The 27,611-nt window shown below is 34.1% G+C and overlaps 1 protein-coding gene and 1 long non-coding RNA gene across 5 annotated transcripts in view; both read left to right on the forward strand.

Moving 5' to 3' along the window:
* LOC117692238 (putative leucine-rich repeat-containing protein DDB_G0290503) overlaps window positions 1-27,611 on the forward strand; it is a 1,014,555-nt gene that overhangs the window by 181,596 nt on the left and 805,348 nt on the right. The gene's annotated exons all lie outside the window — the stretch shown is intronic.
* On the forward strand, window positions 19,828-26,463 carry LOC136271689 (uncharacterized). 3 transcript variants are annotated; one of them, XR_010709625.1, is made up of 4 exons: window positions 19,828-20,751; window positions 20,865-20,986; window positions 24,910-25,005; window positions 25,145-26,463. It is a non-coding gene; the product is annotated as an uncharacterized lncRNA (long non-coding RNA). The 3 variants fall into 3 exon arrangements; XR_010709626.1 differs by having other exon boundaries at window positions 19,828-20,747; XR_010709624.1 differs by having other exon boundaries at window positions 19,828-20,986.

Consider the following 27,611-nt stretch of genomic DNA (forward strand, 5'->3'; position numbering starts at 1 on the left):
TTTTAATTCCCTTGGTGTACAGTAGGGTCTGATTCTGTTAAGCTATATATAGTATTTGTACTTTCAGCTGAACTTAACAGTGATAGTGCTAGACTTCTGGTTACAAACACTGAAAAATTCAGTCCCAAGAGAACAGACATTCATTCTTTTCGAAGCCCGATCTTCATAATTGTATTTATTTTATATAGATGTATTACAGGAGGGCCTATGTCTTTTTAAAAAGAAGTTGTATCAACACAATATGTTGACAGTGTCATAATACTTGCGGATGAAACTAACAATATCATATTCAGGGGAGGGTGTTTCGATGTTTCGGAACCTAATTCTTTAATTGCTTTTTTTTTTTCCCAAACCATAATTTTTACAATGGTAGCTGTCCAACACTAGTATGTTCCATGAAAACTTCAGCCCACAGAGTAAGAGCCTCCATTGTTTCCGGGTTTTATGTTCTTTAACCTTTTTTAAACATATATGAAATTAACAATGTTAAAAGTCGACATCACTTGATAAACACATCACTAATGTCGACACAAAATATTTATATGTCGGTGTATTTTATTTTTGATTCCCTTGGTGTACAGTATGGTTTGATTCTGTTAAACTACATAAGGTATATGTACTTACAGCTTAACTTAACAGTGATAGTGCTAGACTTCTGGTTACAAACTCTAAAAAAAATCAGTACCAAGAGAACGGACATTCATTCTTTTCGAAGCCCGATTTTCATAATTGTATTTATGTTAAACAGATGTATTACAGGAACGCTTATATTTTTAAAAAGTTGTATCAACACAATATGTTGACAGTGTCATACCAGTTCCGGATGAACCTAACAATATCTTTTTTGAGGTATGGTGTTTTGATGTTTCAAAACACGATGGTTCTATTGTTTTTTCCTAACTATAATTTTTACAATGGTAGCTGTCCACCACTGGTAGTTGCCATAAAAACCCAAGCACACGAGATAAGAGCCTCCGATCTTTTCGGGTCAAATGTTCTTTTACCTTGTTTTAACATATATAAACACAACATTCTAAAATGTTGATGCCACTTGATAAACACAGCACTAATGTCGACACGAAATATATATACACATCGGTTTATTTCGTTTTTAATTGCCTTGGTGTACTGTAGAGTCTGATTATGTTAAACTAGATAGGATACATGTACTTTCAGGTACCTTAACAGTGATACGCAGCACTGTTAAGGCTTACTACGAAAATATCAGCGGATTTAAATGTTCATAAACCGATGCATCTATCACTACAAAATATTTATGTAAAGTTATTCTTTCATGATATAAATGTGATATAAAATAAAACATTATAGTAAATGCAACTGTGTATTACACTTAGAGAACTTTAGTCCATAGTGAAAGAGTCTCCGATGTTTTCGAGTCAGATGTTCATTTTGTAAAATGTCGACATCGCTTGATAAACACAGCCTTAATGTCGATACAAAAGATATGTACGTCGGTGAATTTCAATTTTAATTCCCTTGGAGTACAGTAGGATCTGATTCTGTTAAACTAAATATGATACATGTACTTTTAAGTTTACCTACCAGTGATAGTTTTAGACAATTGGTTACTAACACTGAAAATTTCAGTCCCCACAGAAGGGAAATTTAATGTTTTGGATCCCGATGTTCATATTTGTATTTATTTTATGTAGATGAATTACAGGAGGGCCAATATCTCTTTAAAAAGATGTTGTATCAACACAATATGTTGACACTGTCTTAATACTTGCGGGTGAAACAAACAATATCATCTTCAGGGGAGGGTGTTTCGATGTTTCGGAACCTAATTTTTTTTATTGTTTTTTCCCAAACCATAATTTTTAAAATGGAAGCTGTCCATCACTAGTAGGTTCCATGAAAACTTCAGCCCACAGAGTAAGAGCCTCCATTATTTCCGGAAACTATGTTTTTTAATGTTTTTTTAAACATATATAAAATTAACAATGCTAAAAGTCGACACCACTTGATAAACACATCACTAATGTCGACACGAAAGATATATATGTCGGTGTATTTTATTTGAAATTCCCTTGGTGTACAGTATGGTTTGATTCTGTTAAACTACATAGGGTACTTGTACTTATGGCTTCACTTAAGAGTGATAGTGCTAGACTTCTGGTTACAAACTCTAAAAAAATCAGTACCAAGAGAACGGACATTCATTCTTTTCGAAGCCCGATCTTCATAATTGTATTTATGTTAAACAGATGTATTACAGTAAAGCTTATATTTTTTAAAGAAAAAGTTGTATCAACACAATATGTTTACATTGTCATACCACTTCCGGATGAACCTAACAATATCTTTTCCGAGGTATGGTGTTTTGATGTTTCAAAACACGATGGTTCTATTGTTTTTTCCTAACTATAATTTTTACAATGGTAGCTGTCCACCACTGGTAGTTGCCATAAAAACCCAAGCACACGAGATAAGAGCCTCCGATCTTTTCGGGTCAAATGTTCTTTTACCTTGTTTTAACATATATAAACACAACATTCTAAAATGTTGATGCCACTTGATAAACACAGCACTAATGTCGACACGAAATATATATACACATCGGTTTATTTCATTTTTAATTGCCTTGGTGTACTGTAGAGTCTGATTATGTTAAACTAGATAGGATACATGTACTTTCAGGTACCTTAACAGTGATACGCAGCATGTAAAGTTATTCTTTCATGATATAAATGTGATATAAAATAAAACATTATAGTAAATGCAACTGTGTATTACACTTAGAGAACTTTAGTCCATAGTGAAAGAGTCTCCGATGTTTTCGAGTCAGATGTTCATTTTGTAAAATGTCGACATCGCTTGATAAACACAGCCTTAATGTCGATACAAAAGATATGTACGTCGGTGAATTTCAATTTTAATTCCCTTGGAGTACAGTAGGATCTGATTCTGTTAAACTAAATATGATACATGTACTTTTAAGTTTACCTACCAGTGATAGTTTTAGACAATTGGTTACTAACACTGAAAATTTCAGTCCCCACAGAAGGAAAATTTAATGTTTTGGATCCCGATGTTCATATTTGTATTTATTTTATGTAGATGAATTACAGGAGGGCCAATATCTCTTTAAAAAGATGTTGTATCAACACAATATGTTGACACTGTCTTAATACTTGCGGGTGAAACAAACAATATCATCTTCAGGGGAGGGTGTTTCGATGTTTCGGAACCTAATTTTTTTATTGTTTTTTCCCAAACCATAATTTTTAAAATGGAAGCTGTCCATCACTAGTAGGTTCCATGAAAACTTCAGCCCACAGAGTAAGAGCCTCCATTATTTCCGGAAACTATGTTTTTTAATGTTTTTTTTAAACATATATAAAATTAACAATGTTAAAAGTCGACATCACTTGATAAACACATCACTAATGTCGACACGAAAGATATATATGTCGGTGTATTTTATTTGTAATTCCCTTGGTGTACAGTATGGTTTGATTCTGTTAAACTACATAGGGTACTTGTACTTATGGCTTCACTTAAGAGTGATAGTGCTAGACTTCTGGTTACAAACTCTAAAAAAAATCAGTACCAAGAGAACGGACATTCATTCTTTTCGAAGCCCGATCTTCATAATTGTATTTATGTTAAACAGATGTATTACAGTAAAGCTTATATTTTTTAAAGAAAAAGTTGTATCAACACAATATGTTTACATTGTCATACCACTTCCGGATGAACCTAACAATATCTTTTCCGAGGTATGGTGTTTTGATGTTTCAAAACACGATGGTTCTATTGTTTTTTCCTAACTATAATTTTTACAATGGTAGCTGTCCACCACTGGTAGTTGCCATAAAAACCCAAGCACACGAGATAAGAGCCTCCGATCTTTTGGGGTCAAATGTTCTTTTACCTTGTTTTAACATATATAAACACAACATTCTAAAATGTTGATGCCACTTGATAAACACAGCACTAATGTCGACACGAAATATATATACACATCGGTTTATTTCATTTTTAATTGCCTTGGTGTACTGTAGAGTCTGATTATGTTAAACTAGATAGGATACATGTACTTTCAGGTACCTTAACAGTGATACGCAGCACTGTTAAGGCTTACTACGAAAATATCAGCGGATTTAAATGTTCATAAACCGATGCATCTATCACTACAAAATATTTATGTAAAGTTATTCTTTCATGATATAAATGTGATATAAAATAAAACATTATAGTAAATGCAACTGTGTATTACACTTAGAGAACTTTAGTCCATAGTGAAAGAGTCTCCGATGTTTTCGAGTCAGATGTTCATTTTGTAAAATGTCGACATCGCTTGATAAACACAGCCTTAATGTCGATACAAAAGATATGTACGTCGGTGAATTTCAATTTTAATTCCCTTGGAGTACAGTAGGATCTGATTCTGTTAAACTAAATATGATACATGTACTTTTAAGTTTACCTACCAGTGATAGTTTTAGACAATTGGTTACTAACACTGAAAATTTCAGTCCCCACAGAAGGGAAATTTAATGTTTTGGATCCCGATGTTCATATTTGTATTTATTTTATGTAGATGAATTACAGGAGGGCCAATATCTCTTTAAAAAGAAGTTGTATCAACACAATATGTTGACACTGTCTTAATACTTGCGGGTGAAACAAACAATATCATCTTCAGGGGAGGGTGTTTCGATGTTTCGGAACCTAATTTTTTTTTATTGTTTTTTCCCAAACCATAATTTTTAAAATGGAAGCTGTCCATCACTAGTAGGTTCCATGAAAACTTCAGCCCACAGAGTAAGAGCCTCCATTATTTCCGGAAACTATGTTTTTTAATGTTTTTTTTAAACATATATAAAATTAACAATGCTAAAAGTCGACACCACTTGATAAACACATCACTAATGTCGACACGAAAGATATATATGTCGGTGTATTTTATTTGTAATTCCCTTGGTGTACAGTATGGTTTGATTCTGTTAAACTACATAGGGTACTTGTACTTATGGCTTCACTTAAGAGTGATAGTGCTAGACTTCTGGTTACAAACTCTAAAAAAAATCAGTACCAAGAGAACGGACATTCATTCTTTTCGAAGCCCGATCTTCATAATTGTATTTATGTTAAACAGATGTATTACAGTAAAGCTTATATTTTTTAAAGAAAAAGTTGTATCAACACAATATGTTTACATTGTCATACCACTTCCGGATGAACCTAACAATATCTTTTCCGAGGTATGGTGTTTTGATGTTTCAAAACACGATGGTTCTATTGTTTTTTCCTAACTATAATTTTTACAATGGTAGCTGTCCACCACTGGTAGTTGCCATAAAAACCCAAGCACACGAGATAAGAGCCTCCGATCTTTTGGGGTCAAATGTTCTTTTACCTTGTTTTAACATATATAAACACAACATTCTAAAATGTTGATGCCACTTGATAAACACAGCACTAATGTCGACACGAAATATATATACACATCGGTTTATTTCATTTTTAATTGCCTTGGTGTACTGTAGAGTCTGATTATGTTAAACTAGATAGGATACATGTACTTTCAGGTACCTTAACAGTGATACGCAGCACTGTTAAGGCTTACTACGAAAATATCAGCGGATTTAAATGTTCATAAACCGATGCATCTATCACTACAAAATATTTATGTAAAGTTATTCTTTCATGATATAAATGTGATATAAAATAAAACATTCAGATGTTCATTTTGTAAAATGTCGACATCGCTTGATAAACACAGCCTTAATGTCGATACAAAAGATATGTACGTCGGTGAATTTCAATTTTAATTCCCTTGGAGTACAGTAGGATCTGATTCTGTTAAACTAAATATGATACATGTACTTTTAAGTTTACCTACCAGTGATAGTTTTAGACAATTGGTTACTAACACTGAAAATTTCAGTCCCCACAGAAGGGAAATTTAATGTTTTGGATCCCGATGTTCATATTTGTATTTATTTTATGTAGATGAATTACAGGAGGGCCAATATCTCTTTAAAAAGATGTTGTATCAACACAATATGTTGACACTGTCTTAATACTTGCGGGTGAAACAAACAATATCATCTTCAGGGGAGGGTGTTTCGATGTTTCGGAACCTAATTTTTTTTTATTGTTTTTTCCCAAACCATAATTTTTATAATGGAAGCTGTCCATCACTAGTGGGTTCCATGAAAACTTCAGCCCACAGAGTAAGAGCCTCCATTATTTCCGGAAACTATGTTTTTTAATGTTTTTTTAAACATATATAAAATTAACAATGCTAAAAGTCGACACCACTTGATAAACACATCACTAATGTCGACACGAAAGATATATATGTCGGTGTATTTTATTTGTAATTCCCTTGGTGTACAGTATGGTTTGATTCTGTTAAACTACATAGGGTACTTGTACTTATGGCTTCACTTAAGAGTGATAGTGCTAGACTTCTGGTTACAAACTCTAAAAAATACAATACCAAGAGAACGGACATTCATTCTTTTCGAAGCCCGATCTTCATAATTGTATTTATGTTAAACAGATGTATTACAGTAAAACTTATATTTTTTAAAGAAAAAGTTGTATCAACACAATATCTTTACAGTGTCATACCACTTCCGGATGAACTTAACAATATCTTTTCCGAGGTATGGTGTTTTGATGTTTCAAAACACGATGGTTCTATTGTTTTTTCCTAACTATAATTTTTACAATGGTAGCTGTCCACCACTGGTAGTTGCCATAAAAACCCAAGCACACGAGATAAGAGCCTCCGATCTTTTGGGGTCAAATGTTCTTTTACCTTGTTTTAACATATATAAACACAACATTCTAAAATGTTGATGCCACTTGATAAACACAGCACTAATGTCGACACGAAATATATATACACATCGGTTTATTTCATTTTTGATTGCCTTGGTGTACAGTAGAGTTTGATTCTGTTAAACTAGATAGGCTACATGTACTTTCAGTTACCTTAACAGTGATACGCAGCACTGTTAAGGCTTACTTTGAAAATATCAGTGGATTTAAATGCTCATAAACTGATACATCTATCAATACAAAATATTTATGTAAAGTTATTCTTTCATGATATAAATGTGATATAAAATGAAACAGTATAGTAAATGCAACTGTGTATTACATTTAGAGAACTTCAGCCCATAGTGAAAGAGTCTCCGATGTTTTCGAGTCAGATGTTCATTTTGTAAAATGTCGACATCGCTTGATAAACACAGCCTTAATGTCGAAACGAAAGATACCGGTATGTACATCGGTGAATTTCAATTTTAATTCCTTTGGAGTACAGTAGGATCTGATTCTGTTAAACTAAATATGATACATTTACTTTTAAGTTTACCTACCAGTGATAGTTTTAGACAATTGGTTACTAACACTGAAAATTTCAGTCCCCACAGAAGGGAAATTTAATGTTTCGGAGCCCGATGTTCATAATTGTATTTATTTTATATAGATGTATTACAGGAGGGCCATTATCTTTTTAAAAAGAAGTTTATTAACACAATATGTTGACACTGTCTTAATACTTGCGGGTGAAACAAACAATATCATATTCAGGGGAGGGTGTTTCGATGTTTCGGAACCTAATTTTTTTTTATTGTTTTTTCCCAAACCATAATTTTTATAATGGTAGCTTTCCAACACTAGTAGGTTCCATGAAAACTTCAGCCCTCAGAGTAAGAGCCTCCTTTGTTTCCGGGTTATACGTTTTTTAACTTTTTTTAAACATATATAAAATTAACAATGTTATAAGTCGACACCACTTGATAAACACATCACTAATGTCGACACGAAAGATATATATGTCGGTGTATTTTATTTTTTTAATTCCCTTGGTGTAAAGTATGGTTTGATTCTGTTAAACTACATAGGGTACATGTACTTACAGCTTCACGTAACAGTGATAGTGCTAGACTTCTGGTTACAAACACTAAAAAAATTCAGTACCAAGAGAACGGACATTCATTCTTTTCGAAGCCCGATCTTCATAATTGTATTTATGTTAAATGGATGTATTACAGGAAAGCTTACATTTTTTTTAAAAAGAAGTTGTATCAACACAATATGTTGACAGTGTCATACCAGTTCCGGATGAACATAACAATATTTTTTCTGAGGTATGGTGTTTTGATGTTTCAAAACACGATGGTTTTATTGTTTTTTTCCTAACTTTAATTTTTACAATGGTAGCTGTCCACCACTGGTAGTTGCCATAAAAACCCAAGCACACGAGATAAGAGCCTCCAATGTTTTAGAGTCAAATGTTCTTTTACCTTATTTTAACATATATAAACACAACATTGTAAAATGTTGATGCCACTTGATAAACACAGTACTAATGTCGACACGAAATATATATACACATCGGTTTATTTCATTTTTAATTGCCTTGGTGTACAGTAGAGTTTGGTTCTGTTAAACTAGATAGGCTACATGTACTTCCAGGTACCTTAACAGTGATACGCAGCACTGTTAAGGCTTACTACGAAAATATCAGCGGATTTAAACGTTTATACGCCGATGCATCTATCAATACAAAATATTTATGTAAAGTTATTCTTTCATGACATAAATGTGATATAAAATAAAACAGTATAGTAAATGCAACTGTGTATTACACTTAAAGAACTTCAGCACATAGTGAAAGAGTCTCCGATGTTTTCGAGTCAGATGTTCATTTGGTAAAATGTCAACACCGCTTGATAAGCACAGCACTAATGTCGATACGAAAGATATGTACGTCGGTGAATTTCAATTTTAATTCCCCTGGAGTACAGTAGGGTCTGATTCTGTTAAACTAAATATGATACATTTACTTTTAAGTTTACCTACCAGTGATAGTTTTAGACAATTGGTTACTAACACTGAAAATTTCAGTCCCCACAGGAGGGAAATTTAATGTTTCGGAGCCCAATGTTCATAATCGTATTTATTTTATATAGATGCATTACAGGACGGCAGGTGAAACTAACAATATCATCTTCAGGGGAGGGTGTTTCGATGTTTCGGAACCTAATTTTTTTTATTGTTTTTTCCCAAACCATAATTTTTATAATGGAAGCTGTCCATCACTAGTAGGTTCCATGAAAACTTCAGCCCACAGAGTAAGAGCCTCCATTGTTTCCGGTTACTTTGTTTTTTAACGTTTTTTTTAAACATATATAAAATTAACAATGCTAAAAGTCGACACCACTTGATAAACACATCACTAATGTCTACAGGAAAGATATATATGTCGGTGTATTTTATTTTTAATTCCCTTGGTGTACAGTATGGTTTGATTCTGTTAAACTACATAGGGTACATGTACTTACGGCTTCACTTAACAGTGATAGTGCTAGACTTCTGGTTACAAACCCTAAAAAATTCAGTACCAAGAGAACGGACATTCATTCTTTTCGAAGCCCGATCTTCATAATTGTAGGAAATTCAATGTTTTGGAGCCCGATGTTCATAATTGTATTTATTTTATATAGATGCATTACAGGAGGGCGGGTGAAACTAACAATTTCATCTTCAGGGAAGGGCGTTTCGATGTTTCGGAACCTTATTTTTTTAAATTTTTTTTCCCAAACCGTAAGTTTTACAATGGTAGCTGTCCAAAACTAATAGGTGCCATAAAAACTTCAGCGCACGGAGTAAGAGTCTCCGTTGTTTTCGAGTACATTGTTCTTTAACCCTTTTTAAACAGACATAAAAATAACACTGTAAAAGGTCGACACCGCTTCATAAACACAGCACTAATGTCGACACGAAAGATATATACGTCGGTGAATTTAATTTTTAATTGCCTCGGTGTACTTAAAGGTCTCATTCTGTTAAACTAGATAGGGAATATTTACTTTCAGGTTCACTTAATAGTGAAAGTGGTAGGTGATATGTTAATAACATTAAAAACTTCACTCCCCATAGAACGGACATTCAATGTTTTCGAGCCAGATGTTTATAATTCAATATAGGTTAATTAGATATATTACAGGAGGGCCTATATCTGGGTGTTTCGATGTTTTGATGCCTGACGTTTTAATTGGTTTTTTCCCTAACTATAATTTTTACAATGGTAGCTGTCCATCACAAGTAGGTGTGATGAGAACATCTGCCCACGAGGTAAGAGGCTTTCTTGTTTCGGAGTACAATGGTTTCTTACCTTTTTATAACATATATAAAAATAACAATGTAAAAGGATGACATCTCTTGATAAACACAGCACTAATGTCGACGAGAAAGGTAAATACGATGGAGTATTTCATTTTTAATTTCCTTGGTGTACAGTTGGGTCTGATTCTGTTAAACTTAATATGGCACATGTACTTTTGAATTAACTTAACAGTGATAGTGTAAGACCATAGGTTACTAACACTGAAAATTTCAGTCCAACAGACTGGACATTCAATGTTTTTCGAGCCCGATGTTCATAATCGTATTTATGTTAGATAAGTGTATTACAGGAGGGCCTATATCTTTTAAAAAAGAAGTTGTATCAACACAATATGTTGACAGTGCCAGACCACTTGCAGGTGAAACTAACAATTTCACCTCATGGGTATGTTGTATCGATGTTTTGGAGCCTGATGTTTTACCGTCTTTTTCTTAACTATAATTTTTACAATAGTAGCTGTCCACAACGCGTAAATTAAAACTTCAGCCAACAGAGTAAAAGTCTGCTTTGTTTTCGAGAACAATGCTCTCTGATCTTTTTTTAACATGTATAAATTTAACAATGTAAAAGGTCGACACCGCTTGATAAACACAACATTAATGTCGACACAAAAGATATATACGTCGGTGGATTTCATTTTTAATTCCTTTGGTGCACAGTAGGGTCTGATTCCCATAAAATAGATTGGGTACATGTACTTTCAGGTTAACCTTATAGTGATAGTGTTTGGCTATATGTTAATAACACTGAAAATTTCTGTCCCCATAGAAAGGACATTTAAAGTTTTCGAGCCAGATGTTTATAATTCAATATAGGTTAAATAGATGTATTACAGGAGGGCCTATATCTTTTAAAAAAGAAGTTGTATCAACACAATATGTTGACAGTATCAGACCACTTGCGGGTGAAACAAACAATATGTCTCTTGGGTAGGGTGTTTCGATGATTTGAAGCCCGACGTTTTTTCCCTAACTATAATTTTTACAATGGTAGCTGTCCACCACTAGTACGTGTAATGGAAATATCTCCCCACGAGATAAGAGGCTTTCTTGTTTCGGAGTACAATGGTTTCTTACCTTTTTATAACATATATAAAAATAACAATGTAAAAGGTTGACACCTCTTGATAAACACAGCACTAATATCGACACGAAAGGTATATACGTCGGTTTATTCCATTTTTATTTCCCTTGGTGTACAGTATGGTCTGATTCTGTTAAACTTAATATGGTACATGTCCTTTTCGGTTATCTTAACAGTGATAATGTTAGAAAATAGGTTACTAACACTAAAAACTTCAGTCCCCACCCAACGGACATTCAATGTTTTCGAGCCAGATTTTCATAATTGTATTTATGTTATATTTGTGAATTACAGGAGGGTCTATGTCTTCTAAAAAAAGAATTGTATCAGCACAATATGTTGACAGTGTCAGACCACTTGCGGGTGAATCTAATAATTTCAGCTCCGGGGTAGGCTGTTTCGATGTTTTGGAGCCCGATGTTTTTATGGTTTTTTTTCTAAAACCGTAAGTTTTACAATAGTATCTGTCCACAACTAATAGGTGCCATAAAAACTTCAGCCTATGGAATAAAATAACACTTTAAAAGGTCGACACCGCTTGATAATTACAGCACTAATGTCGACACGAGAGATGTCGGTGTATTTCATTTTTAATTTCCTTGGTGTACACAAAGGTCTGATTCTGTTAAACTAGATAGGGTACATTTACTTTCAGGTTAGCTTGATAGTCATAATGTTAGACTATAGGTTATAAACACTGAAAATTTTGGTCTTCATAGAACGGACATTCAGTGTTTCCGAGTCCGATTTTTTAATTCGATTTAGATTAAATAGATGTAATAAAGGAGAGGTTATATCTTTTAAATATGAAATTGCATCAACACAATATATTTACAGTGTCATAACCAACTGCAAGTGAACCTAATAATATCATCTTTAGGGGAGGGTGTTTTGATGTTTCGGAACCCAATGTTTTTATTGTTATTTTCCCTAACTATAATTTCTACACTGGGACCTGTCCACCACTAGTAAGTGGCATGAAAACTTCAGTCCACAAGGTAAGAGCCTTTGTTGTTTCCGAGTACAATGTTCTTTGACCTTTTTTTAACATTATATAAAAATATCACTTTAAAAAGTCGACACCGCTTGATAAACAAAGCACTAATGTCAACAAGAAAGGTAAATAAGATGGTGTTTTTTTTTCATTTTTAATTCCCTCGGTGTACAGTAGGGTCAGATTCTGTTAAATTTAATATGGCACATATACTTTTAGATTAACTTAACTGTGATAGTGTAAGACCAAAGGTTACTTACACTGGGAATTTCAGTCCCACAGACCGGGCATTCAATGTTTTTCGAGCCCGATGTTCATTATTGTTTTATTTGCTAGAGGGCCTAAATCTTTTAAAAAGAAGTTGTATCAACACAATATGTTGACACGACCACTTGCAGGTGAACCTAATAATTTTATCTCCTAGGTAGGGTGTTTTGATGTTTTGGAGCCAGATACTTTTATTGGGGTTTTTTTCCCAAACAATAAGTCTTACAATGGTAGCTGTTCACAACTAATAGGTGCCATTAAAACTTCAGCCCACGGAGTTAGAGCCTTCGTTGTTTTCGAGTACATTGTTCTTTAACCCTTTTTTAACATATATAAAAATAACATTATAAAAGGTCGACACCGCTTGATAAACACAGCACTAATATCGACACGAGAGATGTATACGTCGGTGTATTTCATTTTTAATTCCCTCGGTGTACAGAAAAGTCTGATTCTGTCGACACTGCTTGATAAACACAGCACTAATGTCGACATGAAACATATATATGTCGGTGTATTCATTTTTAATTCCCTTGGTGTACAGTATGGTCTGATTCTGTTAAACAAGATACGGAGGGTACATGTACTTTTTGGTGAACTTTACAGTGGAAGTGCTATCTAAATGCTTAGTAACACTGAAAATTTCAGTCCCCATAGAACGGAAATTCAATGTTTTCGAACGCAATATCTATACTTCTCTTTGTGTTAAATGAAAAACAAAAATGACAAAAACAAACTCAACCATCTCAAAAATCCATAAAACAAAATACAAATTTATAGGAGAACAACATGGAACTCCAAAAAGAATCAGAGGCCTAGGAGGAGTGAGCATCCTCTGCTGACCGGTCGTACCCGCCGTGTGCTCCTTGAGATAATTTGGCATGTCATAATCGATGTAAATGTCAAAATCGGGAAAATGTCACAATAGGAAAAAAAACGAAACGTTGATTTTTTGGTTTGTTTGGGATGGTCAAAATACAAACCTTGAGCCATTACATTGAAGGTAGCATCAGGTGCTTAGGAGGAGTTAGCATTCTCTGCTGACCGGTCACACCCGCCGTGTGGTCTTTGTCGTAATCTGGACAAAACGGAAAAGTCCGTAGACAATTGGGTGTTAATTATGGTCTAACAATTTGTATGAAAAACTTCAGTAAGAATGCAATCCAGTGGAAGATTTTATTTGCCCACAAGGTCTTTGTATCGACCAAAGAACTTACGAAAAGATGACTTCAAACGAGACTGTTGATTGTCCCGTTTATCAACTTGTTTGTCAGTAGCTTGCCTCGCCTTAGAAACTGTTCTTACGTATGCCCTTGTATATCGAATTAACTGAGAGACAAAAATACCATATTCAGTTTATGAAGGTATATTGCTACATAAGTAAGGAAGGCTGACTATAAAAAAATTGAAGTCAACGCGTTTATCATAAAGTTTTGTTGTTAGGTTACCATCAATGTCCATTTCCAGTAAAATATCCAAATATGAAATAGATGACGCAGACGCTGTGGTATCTTTTATTTCAAGTTCACTGGGATATATTGAGTCGACGTCAGTAAGGAAATAACAATTGTTAATTGATAATACGTCGTAGATATACCTGAATGTTGAATTGAAGGCCACAACGAGTGATTTATTTTTTCACGTACAAGTTTTTTTTAATAAATTCTGCTTCATAAGAATACAAAAAAAGGTCTGGTAACAATGGGGCACATTGGTACCCATGGGAATTCCAACAGATTGTTTGAAGACTTGATTTCCAAAAACTACATACAAGATGTTGCCTATCAGAAACTCAAGCATCTTTTTAGTGTCAACTTCAGAGTACTTGTGTGTGCAATCAGAATGGTTTTTAACAAAATATTTTTTTAGATTTCCAATGACAGGTAAGCATTTTCATGACTTCCATTTTTATAAAAGAAACAACAATCTATAATATCAAAAAACCTAGATTTTAATTTCTCATGGGGAATGGTTGTATAAAGTGTTGAAAAGTCGTACGTTTCAATGCTATTGATTTTGGTAAGAATTGTGTTAAATAGATGTATTACAGGAGGACCTATATCTCTTTTAAAAAAATGTATCAACGCAATATTTGGACCGTGTGAGACCACTTGCAGGTGATCCTAACAATTTCAGCTCCAGGGTAGGGTGTTTCGATGTTTCGGAGCCTGGTGTTTTATTGTCTTTTCCCCTAACCATAAATTTTACAATGACAGCTGTCCACCACTAGAGGGTGCCATGAAAACTTCAGCCCACGGGGTAAGAGCCTGCGATGTTTTTTTCTTTATTTTTTTTTAGTCAAATGTTCATTTACTCTTTTTTATACATACATGAAAACAACACTGTAAAAAGTCGAAAACGCTTAATAAACACAGCACTAATGTCGACTCGAAATACGTCGGTTCATTTTATTTTGAATTCCCTTGGTGTACAATAGGGTCTGATTCTGTTAACAGTGATAGTGCAAGCTTTTTGGTTAGTAACACTGAAAATTTCAGAACCCATAGGACGGACATTCGATGTTTCAAAGCCCGATGTGTATAATTCTAATTTTGTTAAATATATGTATCACAGGAGGGTCTATTTCTGTTAAAGGAAGTTGTATTAGCACAATATGTTGACAGTGTCAGACCACTTGCAATTTCAGCTCCGGGGTAGAGAAGTTTCGATGTTTCAGTGTCTGATGTTTTAATTATCTTTTAGTATTATTTATCAATTGAAAAATTACAGTAAGGATTGGATTTTTTAAACTAGAGATTGTATCATTATGTAATTTAATGTGGTAATGTTAACAACCAGTAGACGACCCTGATTATTGCAGGCCTCATGGTAGGGGGTTCCATGATTCCTGTTCTGATGTTTTAAAATTCCATCATCGTATGTAGATAGGTTACAAAAGGGCCTGGATCTTTTGAACTAGACATGTAACCCTAACAATAATTTTACAATGGTAGCTTACCACTACTGGTAGGTAGTATGAGAACTTTAGCCCACGTGGTAAGGGCCTCCAGTGTTTTTTATTTACACTTTTTGACATACTGTAGAAGGTCGACACCGCTTGATAAACACAGCACTTATGTCGACACGAAAGAGTTGGTGTTTACATTTTCAGTTCACTTGGTGTACAGTACGGTCTGTCTCTTTTAAACTACATGGGGTACATATTCTTTTATCATAAGTTTACACTGATAGTGCTAGACTTTGTTAGTAACACTGAGAATTTTAGTCTCCACAGAACAGACCTTCAATGTTTCCAATCCCGATATTTGTAACTCTTATTACGTTAATTATGTATATTGAAGGAGAGCCTATATATCTTTTAATGTAGAAGATGTACCAACACAATACTTTGACAGTGTCTCGGTGTTTCTGAGCCCCATGTTTCAATTGCTATTTAATATTAGAAATATATTGAGATATTATAGCAAGGACTGTAGATGGTATCTTCGCTGTAATTTTGATATGGTAGTGCTTAACAACTAGTAAATGATCCTGAATACTTTAGGCCTCAGGGTACGGGATTTTAATGTTTCCGATTCCGATGTTTACAAATCCAATTATTTTTGTAGATGAATTACAAAAAGGCCTGGATCTTTTGAACTAGACTTGTAACCCTAACCATCAGGCCTGGATCTTTTGAACTAGACTTGTAACCCTCAACATAAGTTTTACAATGAAAATTGACCACCACTAGTAGGTGCCATGAGAATTGCGTCCACAAAGTAAGGGCCTCCAATGCTTTCGGGTCTGATGCTTTTTACTCTCTATTACATAATTATATAAAAACAACACTGTAAAAGGTCGACACCTCTTGATAAACATATCACTAATATCGACATGAAAGATATACATGTATACGTCGGTCTTTGAATGTTCAATTTACTTAGTGTACAATAAGGTCTGGATCTTTTGACATACAGAGGGCATGTGTTCTTTTATCATAACTTTACACTCATAGTGCTAGACTCAAGGTCAAAAATATTTTGTTTTATCCAGAAAAGATACTTATCATTCAGTGCTCGTTTTGTAAAAGTCTATCTCAAAGTTCTTGAAAAGATTTTTTGTGACCCTTTCTTTTGATCTTATTTTCCAATATATCTGCCCTTGTTTATGGAACAGACTCTTTTTGGGGGGAATATATAAAAGCCCATTGGAAGCTTTGTGCTATATTTTATCAATATTTTGAAATATGGCCCTCTTTTCAAAAAGTATTGCAACTGAATCAATGTCAGAAGTTGGAGGATGACAGAATGTCTCATATTAAATAGAATATTTGGCTACGGCACATTTTCCAAAATATGAAAGTAGAAATCTATAGAATAAATGCATATTTAACATTTAAATATATATGTATGTATAAAATAACTCGAAATTTCATCAAAATTTTTTTTCATTTTATTTGCACCTTTCCAAACTAACTTTCTTAAACATGTCAAAACACTTGTGAACACATACATGTATAAATTCAATTTAAAAAGCACTTATTTGTAAATCTACCAAATATAAGTAAATAATCTGTAACACAAAAGCTATCTGAAAAATAAAAAAAATAATAAAAAGATAAAGTAGTTAAATTATAAATGACTATTTGCAGAAGCTGTTTAAAGCATCTGAGCAAGGTCCATGAATACTATGCAGGTATGTTAAGGTTTCCCAAATGAGTTCACAACGATGTGTAGAAAATAATTTGTTATTCAAATATGTCATTATTAACTTCGAAGTAACAATCGACTTTCTTTACAATATTTCTAAGACAGTGAATCGTAATAAGTGACTATTCGTGAACATAAATAAATCCGGTTGTTCTCTGTTATCAATAAGCGATTCTAAATTTCAATACAAGTGATACTTAATTTCATATTATCAATATTAAGTATCAAATAATCAGCTTTGTATTAGGTAAGTGACTATTTCTAAAATAGTGAGTTGGAGGCTCCACCTGCTACGTGTACACTAATGAATGGAGGTATTTAATGCATCTACAAATCATGCGATATTAGGATAATTTGCATGAACTTGGGAGAGAACATAAGTATCAGTATGACTCATGCAGGGGGATGTCTGGCCCAATTTTGTGTAATTCGAGCTTAAAAAGTACCTAATTTGAAGGATAGGGCACAATGTTTGGACGAGGAATCACCTATATCATATTACCGGTGTATGAAAATCATTAACGATCTTAAATAAAGTCTTACTGCTTTTAAATAGAAAAACTGAGTTTAGTTTTATTAGACAGTTTTGTATATCATATGAAACAAAGTTGTATAATAATCATAAGTAAAGGACAAGAGCGTACAAGGCCTGACAAATCCCCCCGTAACCAGGATTTTGAAATGGCATATGAACATATAAAACAAATCTTTACATTTGAAAGTGTACACCAGGACATGTACATGTATGATATAGAACTGCATTTTCTGACAAATAAATAGTAAACATTAATACATGCACTTGGTATTTATTTCCTTTGGCTTATTTGTTTGCTTTCTAATCATTACAGCATGATCTCTTATCTGTGCTAGCGCTATTTCTATCCGACATTGAGTGTAAAATGAACATTACGCAATAATTGTCATAATACAAATGGTGTTAGATATTTTTTACATAATAGCCCAATAAAAAGGCAAAAAATGTTTTACTTAAAAGCAAATGAATTTTATATAAAACGCCGTATAACGTTTCAAGCACCCTCTCAATCGAGAAGAATTGGGTGCAAGCCTCCGCCTATCCTAGTGAGCTAAGTTGACACATTAGGGTATAGGTGAATAAATTTAACTGCTTGACAATATTTAATACAGTAAAACATTTTTGGTGAAACCCACGAATTTGGCCCATTATGGGTCTAGACTTCATTTTGAAAAATCAATAATAAAATTCATTAAAAACTTATTCTTTAAATAAAAGTACTTTTATGGTGGAGACTGGACCCATTCATACCTAAATTTTTGCAATTTAGAACAGTGAATGAACCAAGATTTTGGCATAAAACGCTGTGCAGCTTTATTTGGAAATCTATAACTGTCGTGTTTGTAGAACGAAAGCACAATATTGGCTTTCATCCTGAAATTTATACTAAAAACAATGCATACAAACCAAAAATTAATATTCAAACTTCAATTGAAATTCTTTCGTCTCCATTGCTGCAAGTGGGGGATATACAACGCCTTGTACGCCCCTGTTCTTTAATACGTATCACATTCTATCGCACCACTTTAAAATACGCATATAATATCGTACCTTATTATATGATACAATATTGTATCACATTATACATTACAATGATATGTCTTGATACGGAACTGCATCATATAATATATTATTTTGTAATACTCATATACTTATATTTGCTAATATGCGTACATAAATGAATATATAGAATAGCGAAACGTTTAATTCTGTGTGAACATTTTAATGATTTCACAATGATTACCGCACATGCTTATCACATGCTTATCACTTGACAGTTGCATTATTGTAAACATTAAAACACGATTATTTTAATAATTCTCAAGGGTTTGCCTATTTCAAATGTAAATATAAGTTAAAATCAGCATTATTATAATTTCATGTTAAATACTAAAATCTGATTGGTTTAGACGCAGTTGGTAATCCGTTCAATTACCCTGAGCGTTAGCAACACACTTGGCAACGGGTAACCCAACGAATTGCTACATGCGCGTAAATTATGCGCATATACCGATTGCCATAGAATTCACTTCATTTCTATTTAAAAGGAGTAAAATTTTCTTTAAAATTAAGACATTTATTATAATAAAATAAATAGCGCCCATTTGGGAGGGTAACTGTTGACACCCCTCGAAAACCATTGTTTACCCCCGCTTCGCGTCGGTTGACAATGGTTTTCTCGGGCACTTATTATATAACGTTAAATAAAATGTTCACCGGGATATGAACTCAGTTGGTACGTAATCAAGTCTTCCGAGAAGCCCTTTGGGCTTCACAGGATATGATCACGTGACAAACCAGATCCGATAAAAATTTTCAATTGCTGTTTATTTCTTAAATATTATATTATTTTACAATACTACGTTATATTATTCAAAATTGTATCATATAACACAATACTAATATAGGAATCATTTTATATAACAACAAACTCATCTTTCAAACACGTTTGATTGAGGTACTTAGGACAATTGTTTTAGCATCCTTGATAATGAAGAGATCATTCTCTGTTTCTGAAGCAAGTCGTATGTATCAAATTCAAAGTTATATGATCCATATAAGTTTGTCAGGACAGCTGTTCTCCAGATATCAAACCTACATCCGACTAAAAAAAAAATCTACACGTGCTCCATTATAATAACCTCCGGAATCCGGAAAATATGGTTCAGATTTAGCATCCATACATGTTGAGTGCATCAGTATCAAAACCTGCATCATTTATACAAATTTGATAAACACTAAACCAAAAACTAAGATGTGTCCATCAAAGGGCATCTGCTCCAAAAAAAATTAACCAACTCCAAAAACCTTAAATGTATCATCATTCAGCATCTGAAACCTATGGCCCAGATTAAGCATTTGATCCTGTCAACTGCATATCTATCATCACCTGTCATGCAAGTATGGTGGAGTTAGGACCAGTAGTAAGTAAGATATAGTCATCAAATGGCACCTGCTCCAAAAACTTTGCTCTGCTCTTAACATTTTTAAAGCCAACATCCAGAATTCAAGTTCCAGATTCAGCATCCAAGTCTTAAAATGTCATTAGTTTGTCCAGATGCACCATCCATGCAAGTTTGATGAAGGTAAGTTAATTAATAATTTAGATACAAGACCTGCACCACAAACTTTTACCACGTCCAGACGCCAACGGTATAACATAAGCTCCAGTCAACCTCGTGTCAGTGAGCTAAAAAAGTTTTGATTAAATGTCAATTGCCACTTGCCCCAATGGGATTTACATAAATCATTTGCAATGTTATGATATGCATGTGACATGATTAAGTACGATAATTAAAACGTTACTGTAGTGACGTCTATGATCAATACAGTATAATGAAAATTACAGCTTATAGTTTCGTTTAACATCTTTAATCTTCTCATGAAATACAGGACATTTTCATTTCCGCATCTTCAGCCTCTTTGCACACAGATAGCAACAGACTTGATGGCTCGTGCCATCGTGAATGATGCTGCCTGTTTTAGCTCTTCTCAAACACAGGCCATTTGGACCTTTCTACATGGCAAATTGCTGCGGTAGGTAAGCAGAGAATGTCGCAACTTGGTGTTCTAGACAAGTGGTTTACGAGGGCATGGTGCCCTGGCTGTACGGACACACAATTGAGTAAAAGTTGTCCTTAAACTTCTTGGTAGAGTTCATGTCTTGAGTGTGACAACTTCAACATCTTAGCAGAATTCGATGGAGAATGCATCTTCCATTTTCGTTCGCCAGACTGGACGAATCTTCAAGCAGAAGATACAGTGGCGTTGAAGGGGTTTGTTCTTTATACCTCATTCACATTCCAAATGGAACTGAAATAAAACAAAAATGTTAGATATTCACTTGTTTGTTATATTAGGTTGAATCACTGGCATGGGATACCTCCATATTGTGACATAAAACGCTTAAATTAAGTAAAATATATACATATATATATATATTTCGCAGGTTTCTAATTTAAAGAAAGTGACTAATTCCCTGCAAAGGGTTGACCTTCTGTACCGCGTGCATGTTACACCATCACATGTCAGAAACTTACTGGTGTAAAGTTGACAATGTTCAATCCACCTACTTTTCATGTTATTTTACCTCCCATCTGTAACTTGCAATTTTACTGTGTAAAGTCAACACAACAGTCATAGCCGCAGGTTTTCGCATTTTACTTCTGATTCTCATGTACCTAACATATGGGGCCTACATATTGCATATCAATTTCAACAAGTAACACCCCTCTAACTAATGATAATCATTAAAAATCATTTCATGAATTTTAGCAACACTCATAAGCCTTCAAGTACAACAACTTTCAATTTTACAAAAATATTGACGGGTACTTTATCCGAAACTGTCCCTTGCTTCCTTTAACTTACACTAACATTCTCTGAAAAGTCATCTTGTCTTAAAATTTTAAAAAGCTTATCCTGTTCTGAGAAAAGGTACACCACATTTTGCCAATTCCATTGAGGTTTAAGAAAAATATGGCCATTTAAGTGAACCCACCATTTCCACTTTCCTCTATTTAACAGAGATTCATAGGGCTCCCCATAAATAAAGCATCTTTATCTAATCTTTTAGAGGTCAATTGTTGTTCAACCTCCTTAAAAAAGAAACCTTATTTAATACTACAAACATCTACTTGATATTATCATGATAAAAGCATCACATCACTTAAAAATACCATTACATGTATACCCTCCCCCTATCTTTTGATTTTCACAAGAAGCTTTAGTTTGAACACTTTTACATAATTTTCTGAAACTTGTGGCAATTTCCTTGAGTCATTTTCACACATAATAGAAAACAACCATCACTGATATCTAAAATTGATCTCTTTTGGAAAATGGATGATTTGTAGCATTTTTATTCACTAAAAGACATGCCGCCCTACATCTGATTTCTTGTTTTCATGAAAAAGTAAGCCTAAAATCATATTTAGTGGATATCATATATAGTCTGGTTTCTCCTTTTAACTTTGCTAAAATAGTAAGACCTACATGTGTGATTTCTGCTTTTAATTAAAATGAAATTCAACCACACCTGGGTACCTGGGGACGGATGAGAATTCCATGAAAAATGTTCAAATTTTTCTACATTTTTGATGCATATATACAATGAAACGGTACAAATATGTTGTTTTTTGTTCATTTCAAGAGTAATTATCATACAGATGTTATTTCAAGGTCAAATGTACATTTACATATCCTACATGTAATGGTAATGGAGTCAACTGGAAAGAGGGGGTGGCTTTTTCAATTCTGTATAAATACATCTAAAATATCATTTATGGATAGGAAGGAGCAAAAACTTGATTTTTTTGACATATTGTATAATTTGATAACTGCATCTGTCTACATGTAAAGTTCAGTTGAAATAAAAATATGCTGTTTTAAAAAAATTCGGTCATATAAGTCAGGTGGCTTAATGTTATTTCATAAAATCAGACAGCGAAATGGCTGCAAATTCATAAATTTAATGATTCAATTGATCAAAACTGTTTTAAAGTATTTATTCTTATCTCATTAATTAACTGAAGCCTATTAATCGCACCAGGGTATGAAATACCTACTCTCTAATCCAAATTACTCTAGTGGTGGTCATTCTACACATTTAAGAGGGAGTTACTCCCCTTGAATATTTTTGCTAATAAATCATGTAATGACATCTACAGCCAAAAAATCATCCATTTTCACAAAATATATTACTTATGGTACAAAATCCACTCAAAATTACACTGAAATGAAAAATCTGAAAATACCATGTTGTCTTGAAGGTGGCACAGGACAGTTTTTTTTTTATACAATTCATTGTAGCCAGGGGATGCGTGTCTTCGGAACTCTGTTACTAGAATTTCCTCAGTTCCCATTCAGGTCAAATACCTTTAATTCACTCTTTATAAGGCCAATCACCAATTTCTGAAGAAAATTACTAGTCAAAACCTGTAAAATTCTCTACATATTGGTTTTTATTAGATTTTAACCCTTTCATATTTTGCTAATTTTTCAGCTTTTTAGACCTCCCCCAACTAATTCCCTGCAAAGGGTTGACATTCCGTACCGCGTGCATGTTGCACCATCACATGTCAGAAACTTACCGGTGTAAAGTTGACAATGTCCAATCCATCTACTTTTCGTGTTATTTTACCTCCCATCTGTAACTTGCAATTTCACTGTGTAAAGTCAACACAACAGTCATAGCCGCGGGTTTTGCATTTTACTTCTGATTCTCATGTACCTAACATATGGGGCCTACATATTGCATATCAATTTCAACAAGAGACACCCCTCTAACTAATGAAAATCATTAAAAATCATTTCATGTATTTTAGCAACACTCATAAGCCTTCAAGTATAGCAACTTTCAATTTTACAAAAATATTGACGGTTACTTTATCCGAAACTATCCCTTGCTACCTTAGGATGCTTCCACACAAATTTTCCTGACTGGTTAGTTTCTGAGAGGAAGATTTTTAAGGATTTACTCAATATATTCCTATGAAAAAATTCGACCCACCATTGTGGCCCCACCCTATCTTTAAAAGGTCATGATTTTCACAAACTATACTACCTTAGTATGCTTCCACACAAGTTTTAGCTTTCCTGGCGAATTGGTTCTTGAGAAGAAGATTTTTGAAAAGTTCTTAAATTTTTTCAATAATTCCTAATTATCTCCTCTTGAAAAAAAAGGTGGTCCTTAGTTTTCACAACTTTGTATCCCCTTTGCCTAATAATGCTCTGTGCCAAGTTTCGTTGAAATTGGCCCAGTGCTTCTGGAGAAGATGTTGAAAATATGAAAAGTTTACAAACAGACAAGCAACAGACAAAATGTGATCAGAATAGCTCACATGAGCTTTCAGCTCAAGTGAGCTAAAAATCCAGTTATACATTAGTACCCGACACAATTCATGCTTTTCACAGAAAGCAACTCAACAGCTATGCACCAGAACCTCAGGCGATTGAAACTGTCTATATAGAAGCATCATTCCAAATATTAATAAGTACACTGGGTTATTGCTTTAGTCCACTGAAAGGAACTTAACAGGTATATACCTGGTATTAATCTGTACCCTAGGCTATGGATAGCTCTATTGGGTGAAAAATATCAGCTACAAATTAGTATTTTTGGCTACTGATACTGTCACTGAGAGCAACTTAACATCAATATTAGTACCCTAGGTTATTGGTAGTAGTCTCTTGAAAGCAACACAGCAGCTGTACATTAGTATAACTTACCTCTTGATATTCGCTTTCTGGTAAGAACATAACCATTGTACCATAGTAAACTTAGCTTTTCCTATGTTCACCATGACGACCTAGCTTATTGATATGGTCCACTGAGAGAAACATAATAATTGTAAAATAGTGCACTAGGCTATTGATATGATTCACAAAGAACAACATTATTTCCAAAATTTTAAAAATGCACTCTCTTTTTCTACAGTTTTGAGGTTTCTCCCCTTTGAATAAAGATCGGTCTTTCATTTCTGCAATTTATACTTGCCTTCCCATAAGGATGGTTTGTGCCAATTTTGGTTGAAATTGGCGAAGCGGTTTTACAAAAGAAGTTCAAAATGTTAAAAGTTAAAAAAAGTTACAGACGGACGATAGACAAAATGTGATCAGAATAGCTCACTTGAGCTTTCAGCTCAGGTGAGCTATAAATCAAAACTGAAGTAATGAAAACAAACCACATTTTCCACAGAGATTCAAAACTGTTACAAATGAGGAAATAGAGAAATTTTTCGACTCCAGGCAAGCAAAATCAACAAAAAGAAATACAGCATGGGGATTTTTCAAGGTAAATGTGTTTGCAGCAATTTGACATTTGTATAAAAATCTTTAAGGGTCAAGATTTGTTGCAGAATTTACACAACCAAACACAAGACCCCCAAACGTTACACAATGTCAGTCTCTAAAACACAACTCACTCCTTTTAGATTGGAACATGGAGATCTATGGTTCTGTACTAATGGTGCAACATTAGACCTGCAAACAGCAAATGTGTCAACTCTTGCCAGTCATCTCTCGTGATTTTATTGTGAAGCCAGCCCCAAAGAAAAAGTTGATGATGATGTTTAGCCTTTGTACCATAAAAATACTTTGATCAATATCAAAGGAGCAATAAAATGCCATCTTGCTGACATTCAGAAAGATGTAAATATAGTCCATGACAAGGAGTTCAGAACAGCCAATGGAATCTTGGATGGTTTCTTTAAAGAGCGAACCTGACTTGATCTGTCAAAACCAACATCACACAAAGATATTATCGAGATACATGATCTGCAGAAGATTTATAAATACCTCCAAGGTGCCACATCATCACCAGTGGTTTTGCGCCATGCTGTATGGTACTTTCTGTCCATCAATTTTATTACCAGAGGTTTAGAGTTCCACCATAAGTTTAATCATAACAGCTTTGTCTTCTGCACAGATGAAACTGGCCAATATGCTGCATTACAACACAAAACATTACAAAATAATCATCAAGGTGGTGTAGATGCCAATGACAGCCATACAGACAAGATAATGTATGCAACTGATAATGAAAACTGCTGTCATGTTTATCTCTTAAAGTTACTGATGTCAAAAACAGATTCAAATGCTACAAATCTTTTCAACCAATACATATAAGAGAGAGTTCATTGTGATATTTGGTATTCAGCAAAACCCCTGCCAAAGCGCACTTTCAACAAGTCTCTCGGGGAGATTTGCTTTGCTGCTGGTGTGGAGCATAAATACACATCCCACTGTTTACGGGCCACTGCAAACACTTACCTTAATGATTAGGGATTTGAAGCACGACATATCATGTTCATGTCGAACCAAAGGAATGAGAGTTCAATGAGGTCATATAACAGATCGCTCTCCTCTAAGGAAAAAAAAAAGCATTCTGCGATGGCGTCTGCATCTTCATCCCCTTTTACGATCGTAGCTCTTCCACCGCTGTCGACCAGGTTCTCGAACTTGCCACCACGAAGCCATGAAAATCAGGCTCAACTTGAAAACTTACCGTCACCATCTGCACATGAGACCACAACTCTCATATCGTCAAATTCCACAGCCACAACATCGTCCTCCATGCCAGCAACATTGAAAACAGTTAACATGAACATGCAAAACATTAATCCAACAGCTGGGTTTTTCAATAATGCAAACTTCAGGGAGAGCACATTTCGTTTTACTCAGTTGTGCTTACTGTATTGTTACGTGTTGATAATGTTTATTCTTAATGAATAAATCATCTTGTTGGAAAATACTCATGTATTGTTATTGAATTCAAACTTTTGCGATAAAATATAGCATTTCTCAAAAAAAAAAGAAATCTTTCTTCATAATATTTTTGAGCACTATATTTCCCATGTCACAACAGCTGATTTTTTGGCTCTTCCAGGACCGACAAATCCAAAAAAAAAAAGCATTCAATGCTTATATGCACGATACATAACCATTGTACCTTAGAACAGTAAGTGCTTTGACAGCAACATAATAGTAATACATCAGAACCCTAAGCCATCGATATGGTCAACTGAGAGCAACACAACATTATTCTAAAAAACCAAACCAATTAGTAGCAACCTGTATACTGAAAGCAACTGAACAGTTGTACAATCCAGTTTTATAACAGTACTCCAGGCAAATGATGATGCTGTTGATACCAAGTTCCAATGCTAATGGTACGGTCTACTAAGAACAACAAAACAGTCATACATTCGTACCCGACACAATTCAAACTTTCCACTGAGAGCAACCCAACAACTTAGCACCTATTTACCTGGTATTATTCAGTACACTGACCTATAAATACGGTCTATTGAGTGAAATAAAACATATTAGTATTTTTTGTCTATTGATAATGTCACTGAGAGAAACTTAACATCAATAGTGGTACCTTAGGCAATTGGTAGTCTTCTGAGAGCAACACAACATCTATACATTAATATAACTTGTCTATTCATAAACCTCCTGGTAAGAACATAACCATTCCACCTTAGTACAGTAGGCTAAACATATGTTCACCTAAGAAAACCATATTATCTTATGCATGATACCCTAGCTTATTGATAAGGTCCTCTGAGAGAAACAGTATAATTGTACAATAGTACACTAGGCTATTGATGTGAATCACTAAGAACAAATTCCTATCATCCAATGAGACCAACATGGCATTTCATAATAACATCTTAGGCAATGATACAGTTCACTAGGATTAACACAACAGTTTTCAATAAGTAATCTAGCCTTTTGATAAAATGTCATTGGAAGAGCTACCAATTGTACATCAGTTACTCAGGCAATTGATACCGTCTAATCAGAGCAACACGTAAGTTACACATATGTTACACAATCAGTTCATATTATCCTTTGAGAGCAACATAATAGTAATACATGAGACCCTTAGCCATC

The sequence above is a fragment of the Magallana gigas genome, chromosome 9 (assembly GCF_963853765.1).
Source record: "Magallana gigas chromosome 9, xbMagGiga1.1, whole genome shotgun sequence".
Taxonomy (NCBI): domain Eukaryota; kingdom Metazoa; phylum Mollusca; class Bivalvia; order Ostreida; family Ostreidae; genus Magallana; species Magallana gigas.